The sequence below is a fragment of the Onychostoma macrolepis genome, chromosome 14 (genome assembly GCF_012432095.1).
Source record: "Onychostoma macrolepis isolate SWU-2019 chromosome 14, ASM1243209v1, whole genome shotgun sequence".
NCBI lineage: Eukaryota > Metazoa > Chordata > Actinopteri > Cypriniformes > Cyprinidae > Onychostoma > Onychostoma macrolepis.
In genome coordinates this window covers 14985976-14998710 of record NC_081168.1, presented here as the reverse complement: position 1 = coordinate 14998710, position 12735 = coordinate 14985976, and the positions used below count along the sequence as shown (strand labels likewise).

The window sequence follows — 12735 nt, the reverse complement described above, 5'->3', positions numbered from 1 at the left end:
GCGGCTGACTCCAGTGCAACACTGAGGCCCGGCCCGGCTATGTGCCCAAGGTTCCTACCACTCCTTCAGGGACCAGGTAGTGAACCTGCAAGCGCTGCCCCTGGAGGAGGCAGACCCAGCCTAGCTTTGCTCTGTCCTGTACGCGCACTGCGACAGTACGTGGATAGAACTCAGAGCTTCAGGACCTCAGAACAGCTCTTTGTCTGTTACGGAGGACAGCAGAAGGGAAGGCTGTCTCCAAGCAGAGGATGGCCCACTGGATAGTGGATGCCATCACCTTGGCCTATGAAGCACAAGGTGTGCCCTACCCGCTCAGGTTGCGTGCTCACTCCACTAGGGGTGTCGCATCGTCCTGGGCGCTGGCTCGTGGTGCCTCGCTAGCAGACATCTGTAGAGCTGCGGGTTGGGCGACTCCTAACACGTTCGCTAGGTTTTATAGCCTGCGTGTCGAACCGGTTTCCTCCTGTGTTCTCACCTCAAACGGGTAGTGGCATTGAGAGGCCCGGCTCAGAGTCGGCTTGCGGCGTTTTTTCGCCTAATTCTCCAGAGAGTTCCTTAACCAGGCAAACCCTGTCGAGTCCTCCAGCACTTCGGCGTCCGGACGTGGCGGAGCGTCCGGCGCCAGGCCTTTCAGCCAATGATTTCTTGAAATCTGATGTGAGGCTAGTGCCCATATGAGAGACCCTGCTGGGATCCCATATGTGTATTCCACGGTATGCTTATTAGAGCCGTGTTTCCCCTGGCAGACCACGTTCTGCCATCTCTAGTGATGCAGCCTGTGCCATCTCAGAGACTTCCATGTGCAATAGGGCCCTACGGGGTTACTTCACATGTCTAAATGCCACTTAAACCCCTCTGGGAGGAGGTGACTCCGCAGTGTGCCTCTTCCAAACGGAAGGGCATGCTTCCCAGTGTTTCCAAGTCCTACTGTCTGGGTTGTCCAAGGAACAACAGTAGTTGACCTTCTCTGTGTAGAGCCCGGTCCTATCGTCTGCCTTATAGGAAGGATCAAGAGGTCTACACAGGGCATTGGAAGGGGCAGCTCCTGTGGCGTTTTGGTAGGGATCCCAATTCGTCAGTCATCCGACGTGACTCGGAGTGACCGACTGAAAGGGAACGTCTCGGTTACGTATGTAACCCTCGTTCCCTGAAGAAGGGAACGGAGACGTCACGTCCCGTCGCCACAGTTTGCTGTACCACCGCTGAGCGGCCGGGTCACCGGCTCGGCTCCTCAGCGAAAGCATGAATGTCACGGTGCACCCGCTGCCTCTTATACTCACGCTGTGATCAGCGGCAGCTGGATGCAATGATCGCATGCCAATGTCTATTGGCTCGTTTAGTTACACTCGAAGTGGATTGGTCTCTCTGGCGAGATCCCAATTCGTCGGTCATCCGACGTGACGTCTCCGTTCCCTTCTTCAGGGAACGAGGGTTACATACGTAACCGAGACGTTTTACTGTATGCGAATGAAGAAAAAAAAAAAAAAATCAGGTTTAGTGTAAATATTATTTAAAAAAAAAAAAAAGAAAATGTATATCACCAGACAGATTCTTTGTGAGCAGACTTCCTTCCCACAGTAAATTTGAGGGAGGTTTGCAGCTGAGTGACATATAAGCTGACATTAACCCTGCCGGCTGTTATTTGGATGTATTGCTCTGATTTTTTCTGAATCCATATGTGCATTCATCAAGCTAGAATACTTACGGGAGGACCCGAGTGTTCCCTGGCTAGCCATTAATAAAAAATGCATGAATATGTAAGGAATAAATCCAGACAGCTGTTTAGTAGACAAAACGCCCTGTTCCCGAAAGCAATCTCGGCTCAAAGCACCTGCCCTCAATCTTACTTAACAGGCAGTAGCTCTTGCTAAGCTATGGCACCCGTGCTCTTATCAGAGCAGAGAGGCCTACTAAATGGATGTTTCCGCATCCATCCCTCAGTTCAGTGAAGGCCAAACTGTGGAAATGCTGTCAGCTAAATCATACTTCTTAAGAACTGTTTTGGATTAATGGGGAGGATACTTCTGAATCAAGACATTTTCAAACAACAGTATGTAAAGCATGCTTTTTCCTAATTGGATGCACCACTTTCACTTCATATCACAAAAATATAAGCCAATTAAAATCAATTCAAATTATATTCATTTTATTAAATGTAACAATACAAATCATCAATGTAACCCAACGAGTATTCCACTTCATTAGTATATATTGAAGATTTATATCATTACATTTACAAGTTTTGGCCTTTTTCTGAAAGGAATTATACTTTTTATTCAGCAAGGACACATTACATTGATCACATTAAATGTAAAGGCATTTATAATGTTACAAAATGCTACTATTTTAAATAAATGCTGTTCTTGAATTTCTATCCATTGCATAATAATGAACAAAATGTATTACGGTTTCCAAAAAACTGAACTGTTTTTAAAAATGAGAATAATCCATTGCTATCAGAAGAATAAAGTACATTATATAGTTATTTTAAATTGTAGGCTAATCATTTTTCATAATATAGTTGTTTTCCCTGTACTTTTGATCAAATAAATGCAGCTTTCAAAAACATTTAAAAATCTTACAAATCCCAAACTTTTGAACTCTAGTACACTATCTCCTTAAATTAAAATTCTATTCTGTGTCTTTTTGCTACCCTAAACTTAAATTCAGACATTTTAACTGCAATTTAGACAGCTTTTTAATTTGTTTCTGAATGGTGCACAACTCGTTTTTTCTTTCAGGATCCTCCCCTGAGTACATCTATCAATAACACTTTTTTTATATGCAGGCATCAATAATTCAAAATGTCCATCTCTGCTGTGATCTAACCTTTGCTTCTATATATTTTCTTGGCCAGAGGGAGTGTGTGTGTGTGTGTGTGTGTTTTAACCACACAGCTAAAAAAAACATCCCCCACCTCTGTGCTAAATCTTAGTTCACACTGATAGATAAGAGTGGAGGATTGAGTTATCAAGCAGGAGGGTTTTAGATATAAGTCCTTACCGAACATAAAAAAACGGAGGGTGAACAGAGGAACAGAGGGTGAATAGTGTTTCATTCCTAAAGCAGACTCCCTTTGCTCTCACAGTTTTTCACTAGCAGACACAGAGCCATTAAAACCACTGGTCACAGCAACACCAGTTCAATCGAGCAGCTTAAGAAACTACTTCAGCTTTTAACCAATTACTGCTGATTCAAGTCTGATAACTCTTAGAGAGATTAATGATTAGGTCAATTTACAAATGCATTTAATTATTTATTTTTACAAGGAAATAATGAATGTTATTTTATCCACTATTTTTTTAGTGTTAAGAGGGCTAAGCTCTAAAAAAAGAAAAATGTGTGATCAGCATCAAACATTTTTGACAGGAATGTTAATTGTCAGTCATCTGTCACATGTCCCGCCATGTGTGTTTTCAGGTGTACACATTTGCACCTCTAAATATGAAGAAAAATGTGTGCCTTTTCAATCAACGTGTTTAACAATGTGTTAAAATGCATCACTGTAAAATGTTTCAACAATGGAAACACAATTAGCTTTGCAGACTACTTTTAACCATACTCAAATACTGCATACTTTCTTACTAGTGAATGTTTATGCATGAGATTAAAAGCAAACTGTATTTTATGGAATGCGATTAATGTTTAGCTGTTAAACATAGATATGTACATTGTGTAAGACAGAGCGAGAGAATGAGACGGGAAGAGAGAAGTGTTCTCACGGGCCCAGTATTTCCTAGTATGTGATAATGGGGCCTGTAATGCACTGTGTTCCTACTAATGGAAACACAGAGAGCTTGGCAGCACTGAAAAATGAGACACACTAAAAGCAGAGGGCAAAAAAGAAATATACAATTACCTGTCCAAATCACACTTGTCCAAAAAAAAAAAAAAAACCACACAAAACATTGTAATTCCATTGTGAATGTACCAGAAACATGCCTTTACAGTGAAAATAATAATTATAAAAAACATAAATAAATAACTAAATAAATGGTGATGCATTATTTAGTGCCTATATATTTTAATAAAATAAAATTCACTCGTATAGGCAGTATGCCAGATTACATTGTGTAGTATTCCATGAAATTATATGAAATCCATGAAATTGCTGCATTTTAGGCCCAAAATAGAAGCAGAACACATAAAAACCCATAAACCCTTTTAGAAAATGGCCATGTGAGGGGAAAGCGACACTGATGAATCTATCAAATTATAACATTTACAAATCCCTACTCCTGGCTAGCCCTGTCCAATGAACTGAGCAAAGTTAAACAATGGAAATCTCAACACTGAGTTAATATTTTCAGATGTTCATGAACAAAACAGCCCTGCGGTGCAGTCACTCTGTCACAGCTATAGCAACACAAGACAACATTACTGTTTTAATTCTTAGAAATATATTCATCCTAATTACAGGACCAAAAATGAATGGTGTGTAAAGTGCGTAATTTTCGAGATTCTTTGTCTCTTTTTATTAGCGAACAGAATTTCCCCTTTAGCAAATGGAAGTATTAAATATGCATGCCACCGATTAACTGAGCCAATTGTGGTTTAATGTCATGATGTAAAGTCCGCCTCTGGTAAACGATGTGACATGACCCCATCAGTCAGAAAGGCGGACAGCATCATGAACTTCAGCTCTCGATGACTCAACGCTTTATAACACAAGTGCTCTACGACACTCTTTGTCTCTTCAAATGAACTATCCTTAGAGGTCCCATCGACCGCCTAGGCCTTTTTGTAAGCCAATCAGCCATCAGTCAGTTTTTCTTTTATTTGTTTGTTTGTTTGTTTTTTTCTTATTCCATATCTGCAGCCATTATGCTGTTTTCATCAGTTGAATGGGGTACTTGGTAGCACAGTGTGCTACACTCTATAAATGAAAAGTGAAATAGTAATTTACTCAGGATGAAGGGTCTCTAGTACTGAGTGGGGACTCATGTGGACATTAACCAGCTCAGTGGGCACAACGTTGCTGCCTTGCAAATGACCCATTCTAATAAATGCATTATCATAAATAGTAAGTGACTCGCCCAACCATGGAAATAGCTAACCTCAGGTTAGGTCGCAAAATAATCGCCCTGTTGGATGATTGTTTCATAGTGGGCTGGTGCATTTATAGTCCAGAACGAACTCTTATCCCTAGATTATCTCATCCTGCAGGTCTGTTACATAACTACTGCCACAGAAAACATACATAGGGTTTTATTAAAAGGTGCCTCTTTATTTGGTGCCTTTTTAAATAAAATAGAATAAAAATGAAAAATACAATAAAATCTAAATTAAAATTCCTGAACTCTTATTGATAATGCATATTGATTTAGAAATGCATTGTAATATCAGAAAAAATACACAAATTGATTATTATTATTATTATGCAATAAATTTATACAAAGAAACACTTTTAAATTATTATAATGACATTTATAATGATTATATATTTTATATTATTTGGTTTATCCAAATATTATGCAGTCACGCGTAATGTAGGGAAAGCTGTAAATCCTAATGTAACTTTAGTGGAAAGCAGTGGGCATCATGCAACCAGGTCAACTTTTAGTTGGATAACAACTGCCAACAGCACTAAAATAACAAACAAACAAACAAACAAAAAAAACAGTTACGCACTCATACTGTTTATTAGGTGTAGAGTTCAGGCTATTTTCATGCCCCCCTCTGTAAGGTGCAAATGGGTCAGCAAACCTAAGCACAGACAAGTCTAAGAGCCTTACTCCTCCAAACAACAGGAGCTGTCCAGAGTGCTGAAAGCTGAAAATACTTAGCTGGTGACCAACTGTGGAGACACAGCAACATCTTTTCAATTCACAGTTCAATTCACAGGTTTTTAGTTTTAGATCATATAATTGTATGTATTTAACACTGATTTAGGACAAATATGCCAGTTTTCCTTCATGTAAACATACTTTGTGATACATTACTGTATTTAAACTTTGCCCGTCTGCATCACACAGTACAATTGTCAATCTGCAGTGTTTGTCAAGGCTTTTAATTTGCATCTACTTATAAAAATGCATTTGCTTTCATTTTAATTTATTTACTTTGACATTTGATTATGAAAAGCAAAAAAAAAAAAAAAAAAAGTCAATGTGTTAGCTCTATTATCATGCCTACTCTATAATATATACTTAAAACTAAAATAAAACAAAATGAAATAAAACCTAAACACTCCCTGTGCTACTATTAATCAGCTAATCACACAGTCTCACACTGATGCAACTGGTTTGAGTCAATGTTGTAATGATGGGCTGGTTGGGAACAGTCACAAATGTTTTACCTTTCTCATGAGTACACCTATAATTAACTTTTTTTTTTTTTTAAATGCATTTTATTTACACCTACTTATAAAAATGCACTTGCTTCCTTCATTTTAGCCTGTTTACTTTGATATTTCATTTGGCAAAGTCAGAAGATCATAGAACATGAAACCAACCGCCACTGAGAATCGATTCAAAGAATATTAAAGAAAACCAGTGGTGTGGTAACTTATCAGAGCACACACTGTCACACTTCTATTCAGAATTCAGCCAGCACTAATCATTCCTTCATATAACCTTCACATCAGGTAGCTAATAGCGAAGCCACATGTGCCAGCGCTGCTGAGCTGTTCTTTGTGCCAGAGATTTTTTCATTGTGCTGTGCAGTTCAGATGGTTTTCAAAGAGCTCCTGACTTTGAATGAGATTTCAGCTTCCTTTCTTAGCACTGTTTTGCCCTACAGAAACATCTCTTCAGATCTGAAGGACAACGTTCTTCAATCTAGCCATCAGCTGCTGGTTTCGTATAGCTGCAACTGCCTGTCAGCCAACCAGACGGGGCCTTGATTTCAAAGGTATTTGACTGGAGACTCATCTCTGATCTTCCTCTTTATCACTTTTAGTGCCCACTACAGATATCGTGCTTTGACACATAGAAATGACTGTGAATCTGCTCTTTAAAAATGTCATCTTTATGATGTTGTGACGATTTCTTCCAAAAGCATTCAAAAACCATGCACCTTGTGAAACTTAAAAATCAGCACAAATATGAGCCATCACGCCACACACAGTGAATAATCACGGCAAAAACGCTCTGCTATCCCTGACACAAGTGATCTGATTGCGGAATCGGTGTTGAATGGAGTTACAGGCGTGCTGGACTTTGTCTCGAGTGTAGAAGTAGCTTTCAGATGCACAGGAAAGTGGAGGCAGTCAATGTGAAAGAGTTCACACAGCGACTCTGTGTTTTCTAGGGCACGCGCAATACCAGTCGGGCCTTCCCGCTCTCATTCTGTAATCACTCTTATGGACATGACTTAATTAAACCATCAGATCAGCTAGCACAGAATGCAGTCGAGTTCTCTGCAAATTAAAAAGAAATTAGGATGGCAGATGTGTCTTTAATGGCTTAATCATGCCTCTGTATTGGATGTATTAAAACATACAGGGTGTAATATTTCCCAAATATTCCTTAGCCTCTGCTGTGCATGCGTGGGTGAAAAAGTGATGTGATTAGCCTTTTTCATACTTTCGCATTTCTGGCTTCCGGATTGGCGCTTGCAGGGTAAAAGTTTTTCCAGTGACAACAGCGGCCGTACTGAACAAGAATGAATTCGAGAATCAAAGTCTTTTTTTTTACAAATTAGATCCTATGAAAATGCTTGAACTGCCGGTACTGTACTCTACAAAGTGCAAACATTTCACAATTAACTGTTTGGTCAGCTCGGGTCATCACAAATACAAGTTTGTTTAATTCTAAATGGTGGCAGTTCAGTTAGCTTTGCCATTCTGTCCGTTTGGTGCTGGCTGTGCATTATGACTCGTGATTTTTTTCACTATTATTATTATTATTATTATTAAAGTAATGTTGAATTTTCTACTTGCTCTCCTTTGCATTAATGTGATGGAGTAAATATACGTTGTATAATGTGCCCTGGGAAATACATATTAATTTGATGATTCATGGATTTGTTCCTATTTTATCGGGATTACGTTGTTGTGTTGAGTTTAATATGCTTCAAACGGACTGAGAATTGTTTAATGTATTCATGGAAAAATGTGCATCTGGACATAAATGTTGTCATTTTGAAGTAATTTATCACGATGTGGTGATTCGAGGGGAAATGACTGAGTAAATTGAGATAATACGCTCAAATGTACCGGAGATCAAAGACTATTTTAAAAAGGGACTTTGCTGGAGACGGAGAATAGATCCATCCAGCGCTATGTTAAGCGCATTATCTCACGAGTCAGTGGCCATATAAGTTACAAACAAGTAAAATTATATTTCTTTATAGATTATATAACAACAACTTGGAAAACAGACAAAACAGAAAAGGTAAGAAGCATTATTTGAGAAAAGGGCCCACTGATATAATAGGCGCAGACCTGTAACAGAACTAACTTTACCCTGCGCTGACGTAATTTCCGATTCTTGTGAAAAAGGCTAATTGGTGAGAATTTTTTTTTACAAAAAAACAATATATATACTGTATATAAACAGACAATGTGTTGTGCAAATACAAAATAAGACCAGTTTATTTTTGGCTTTAAGATCTGTTAAAAGTTTAAAAAGTGAAAAAGTGAGAGGGGAACTGGCAGGGAGTGATGATGTTGTCTGCTAAATGTGAAAGTGAGCCGTATCTGTTTCTAACCCTGGTTCTAAACATCAACTCAGCATTACTGATGAGATCATATGACTTTCAGAATTGTGCATCATTCAAAATGAATTAAGAACGCCTTTTAAATTTCAACACAATTCGGGAGGTAGCAAACAGGATTCAAAATAAATTGAAAGAACTTCAAGTACAAAAGCAGAAAATCTAAATTTAACAAAGATATATGCCACCTTGACAAAGTCTGGTTCAAATATGCAGTTTTGAAGTTTCAAAGAACAAAAGCTAGCTTCCTGTTATTTCAATTTAAATTCCAATTCAGTTTCTTGTGGGGTGAAGCCAGTTCAACACTCACGAATCGAGAGGCAGCTAATTCTTTCATTCTGAATTTTGCCCAGTACTGATGACTATAAAAATTCTACTGGTCAGCCTAACATCTGAGAGCCATTATTGATCAAACATACAGTCAAAGAAATATTGTGAAATATTCCAATTTAAAATTGTAAAAAGATGTTGAAATTTTATTTTAAGGTGTCTTTTGTTACGGTGTACGTTTAAGTACTTAGTAATATGAATTAACTACATGCATTTACTCTATGGTTGGGGTTAGGATTAGGGTTTGGCATAGTGTTACTTGCATGTAATTATGCATAGTTTATTGTTTTTATAATGTAAATACATGTAACGTGTAACAAGGACACTAAAATAAAGTGTTACCAAATATATTTTGTTCCAATAAGTTTCAACAATGCACATGCTCTACACAGCGTTTTAGCATTCTAATAGCAACACTGGCACTGTAGAAAAGGAATCCCACATACACATTTATGTTGAGACTTTCATTGCAGTCATGGTCTTTCCAAATGTTTCACCTTTGAGACCTTTGTGTAATTGCAGCATGGCTGAATTAGGAGGAAAATTTAGAGTGCTGGCACTCCTCTGACGAGTCTGTAAGAGAGCGTGAGAGCTCTCAGCATCTACTACATTAGGAAACAAATGGAAGGATGAAACAGAAGAGAGCGCACAGGCTCAGGAAGGGATCAGATGCTAAAAATACGAGAAAAGAGCGACCAAATGCTTAATTTTAGTACGCCTCAAGGTAATGAGTTTTCCCCTCTTTAAATTCATTTTCACAAAACAAAACAAGCACAAAAAAGGAACCACATGAAAAACAACTACTGTCTCTTACCTAGATGTTCTCAATCATTTCAAAGAGTATTTCTGCTTCATGTTCCTCACTGAAGCACAAACCAGAAACGTGACAGGAACTGCAAGTGGCCAGAACGTTCACTGCGCCATGCTCCACTAGCGGACGCTGGCATTTGAAACTGGGCATTTAAACATGTGGAGATGACGTATTTGACACCTCAGAGTAATTTCATCTCACATGTGCCCTTTGGGAAGAAAATGTCATACTGACACAGCGGATCAGGAGGAAGGAGAACAGAGGAGAAACAAGACTTCATATGAAGAAGAAGGTTAGGCAAAGGCATTTGGTCCCAGTCCCTTTGTCACATTTTCAAAAGCATTTGCAGACTTATTAGCAGGAAACAATCATGTGCAACAAAGTAAGCCTATACTTGTCTACAAATTGTTAGTTTTATATTACTGTAGTCCTTTCAGGACCTAACAATATATATATATATATATATATATATATATATATATATATATATATATATATATATATATATATATATATATATATATATATATATATATATATTTTTTTTTTTTTTTTTTTTTTCCTGCCAGCCCAGTCAAAGCAACTGTTCTTTTATTATTACTAATATAATTAAACTTTTTTGTTTTTTTTGTTTGTCTCTCTCTCTCTCTCTCTCTAGAAAACCATTTACATTTAATGCACAATAAAGACTATAGAAAGTGAGACTAATAAATTATATAGAAATTCTATATTATATTAAATATATATATATATATATATATATATATATTTATTTATTTATTTTTAAATTTTTCTTCAGTAATGTATGTATAAATAAATAAATTTATTTTTATTTTATTTTATTTATTTATTTCTAAATCCATACAGCTTGATATTATTATATTGGTAAGAAGAACACATCACAGAAAATTACATATTTGAGCTTGCAAGGCATAAAAATGAACAAGATCAAGACCAATTGCCCAAGAAGGGCAAGTTAGAGTTCTGTCAACTGGTCCGAAATGCTCCTTGCCACCAGGCCATCTTTGTTGTTGAGCCCTGAGTTTCACTTATCCACAGAACCTCAGTACAATTAAAATGTATCTTACCTGTCAGGCCTTCTGAATCCAGATGCCAAAGTGTGGGATGAATTTTTGCTTGCAGAAGACCGCTGCAACAGCAGAATTCACAGCAGGATCTGCAAATGAGATAAACGACAGAAGCTATTTATCTTACTGTGTTTGAAAATAACAAGCAGATAAATATTCTTCATCTAAAATCCATCTGATGCCCGGTTACACTGACATGGATGAACATATTGTGGTATACGCTGACTTGAGAAGCTCCTGGACAATCGGGAGACATTTGACCATATGTACCGCCTCAAACCCACACTGACTCTGCTGCCTAATGGTTTTCCTGGGCAAACTACAGTCTTCTCCTGCTGTTTCATTAAACCGTTGTATCTTCCGGCTCAGCAACTGAACTGTAATGTTATGCCATCTGTAAGAGATTCTGCTTTGGCCTTAGGCTGGGTTGGGTTAATAAGCGATCTAAACCACAACAGACTCTTTTTTTCAGCATTTATCTTGTCTACATAAAAGAAACAGTGGCACCTGACCCAAGAGCATATTTTGACTTTGCGGCCTACAAATGCTTCCTAGAATAAGGTGTTTAATTTAACTGGCCCTGTAATGAGCTGTTTTAAAAGTTTAAAAGATGATGGAGATGATTATCTGGGTATTCAGGCATGTTTTACGGTGGGTCATATAGTGCAGAGATGTTTTTCAGTATATCTATTTGGAAGCCCCTGAGGTAAGTCCTGTTTACCACAAATTGGCCTTATACAGACAGCAGGTGAAATTCTCCTGAGACATACAGATAAGATGTAATGTTTTCCATAAGGTTATCTCCCATGTCAAGAGCTAACTAGCTAGCATTCCCTTCGCCACCGTCAATCTTGCGCGATTATGCTGGGTGGGCTCTGTGCACAGCTTGCCTAATGCATCAGGGGGCGAGGAACTGTTTGAGGCAAGAATATGAAATGAGATCATTATGGAGAGAAACAACTCCATGGCAAATATCTATTTCAATCAGCAGCTAGATGTGGAGGTTATCGATCAAAAACCACCATCATGCGTACCACTTACTTCCAATTGAGTGCCATTTTCCAATGGAGGGCTGAAAATGAATATATGTGGCAACGCTTGCTTATGGATTAGAGTATTCCTCAAACCTCAGGATTATGAAGATTAAAGTACATTGCAATGAGAGAGACATTCAATTGCATGCCAGCATTACCACTCAATATGGAGGATTGATGGTTTCCACCAGTGCCGGGATTTACATATTCTACTGTTAAGAGTGATCGACTTCCATTGCAACCGGTCGCATTATTATAGGACTGGAGATGAAAGATGGAGATGAAGCCACAAAGTCAGCTTCCGTTCAAAGCCCATCTGTCCAATTTATTAGGATGAACAAAGAATTCAAAAAGTTTAAGGCCCCATTTTTTTTTTCTTTTTTTCGGTGGGGTCTTTGGGATGATGAGAGGAAGAAATGTCTGCAGGTTTGTTTAATCAGAAAGAAGAGATGATTGTGGGTATTCAGCCTGATCTTATGTGAATTTGTATGTAATATTTACATGTACACTACAATATAGTCTGGGTAAGCTGGTAAATAGGCATATTACAATAATTTGTGTGAAGGACCATATATAATGATTTTACTGTACTGATCAAATAAATGCAGCACTGGTGAGCCCAAGAGACTTCTTTCATAAACATTAAAAAATCCAAACTAACTTTTTAACTTTAACTTTTTTTTTTTAACTTTAACTTTTAGTGTAAATGTTTGTACATTTGAATGCGTGCTGAAACACAATATAAACATACTAACACAGTTTAATAACAATTTATAATCACAATTTTGTAAACTTATTCAGTTAAAAAGGTATA

At 37.8% G+C, this 12735-nt stretch overlaps 1 protein-coding gene across 6 annotated transcripts in view; it reads right to left on the bottom strand.

Annotated features, from left to right (window-relative positions):
• lingo2 (leucine rich repeat and Ig domain containing 2) overlaps window positions 1–12735 on the bottom strand; it is a 319995-nt gene that overhangs the window by 163481 nt on the left and 143779 nt on the right. For all 6 annotated transcript variants that reach the window (XM_058798129.1, XM_058798130.1, XM_058798128.1 and 3 more), the window contains one exon: window positions 10888–10976. The gene's annotated coding sequence lies outside the window, so the exon portion shown is untranslated. The remainder of the gene's footprint in view (window positions 1–10887; window positions 10977–12735) is intronic.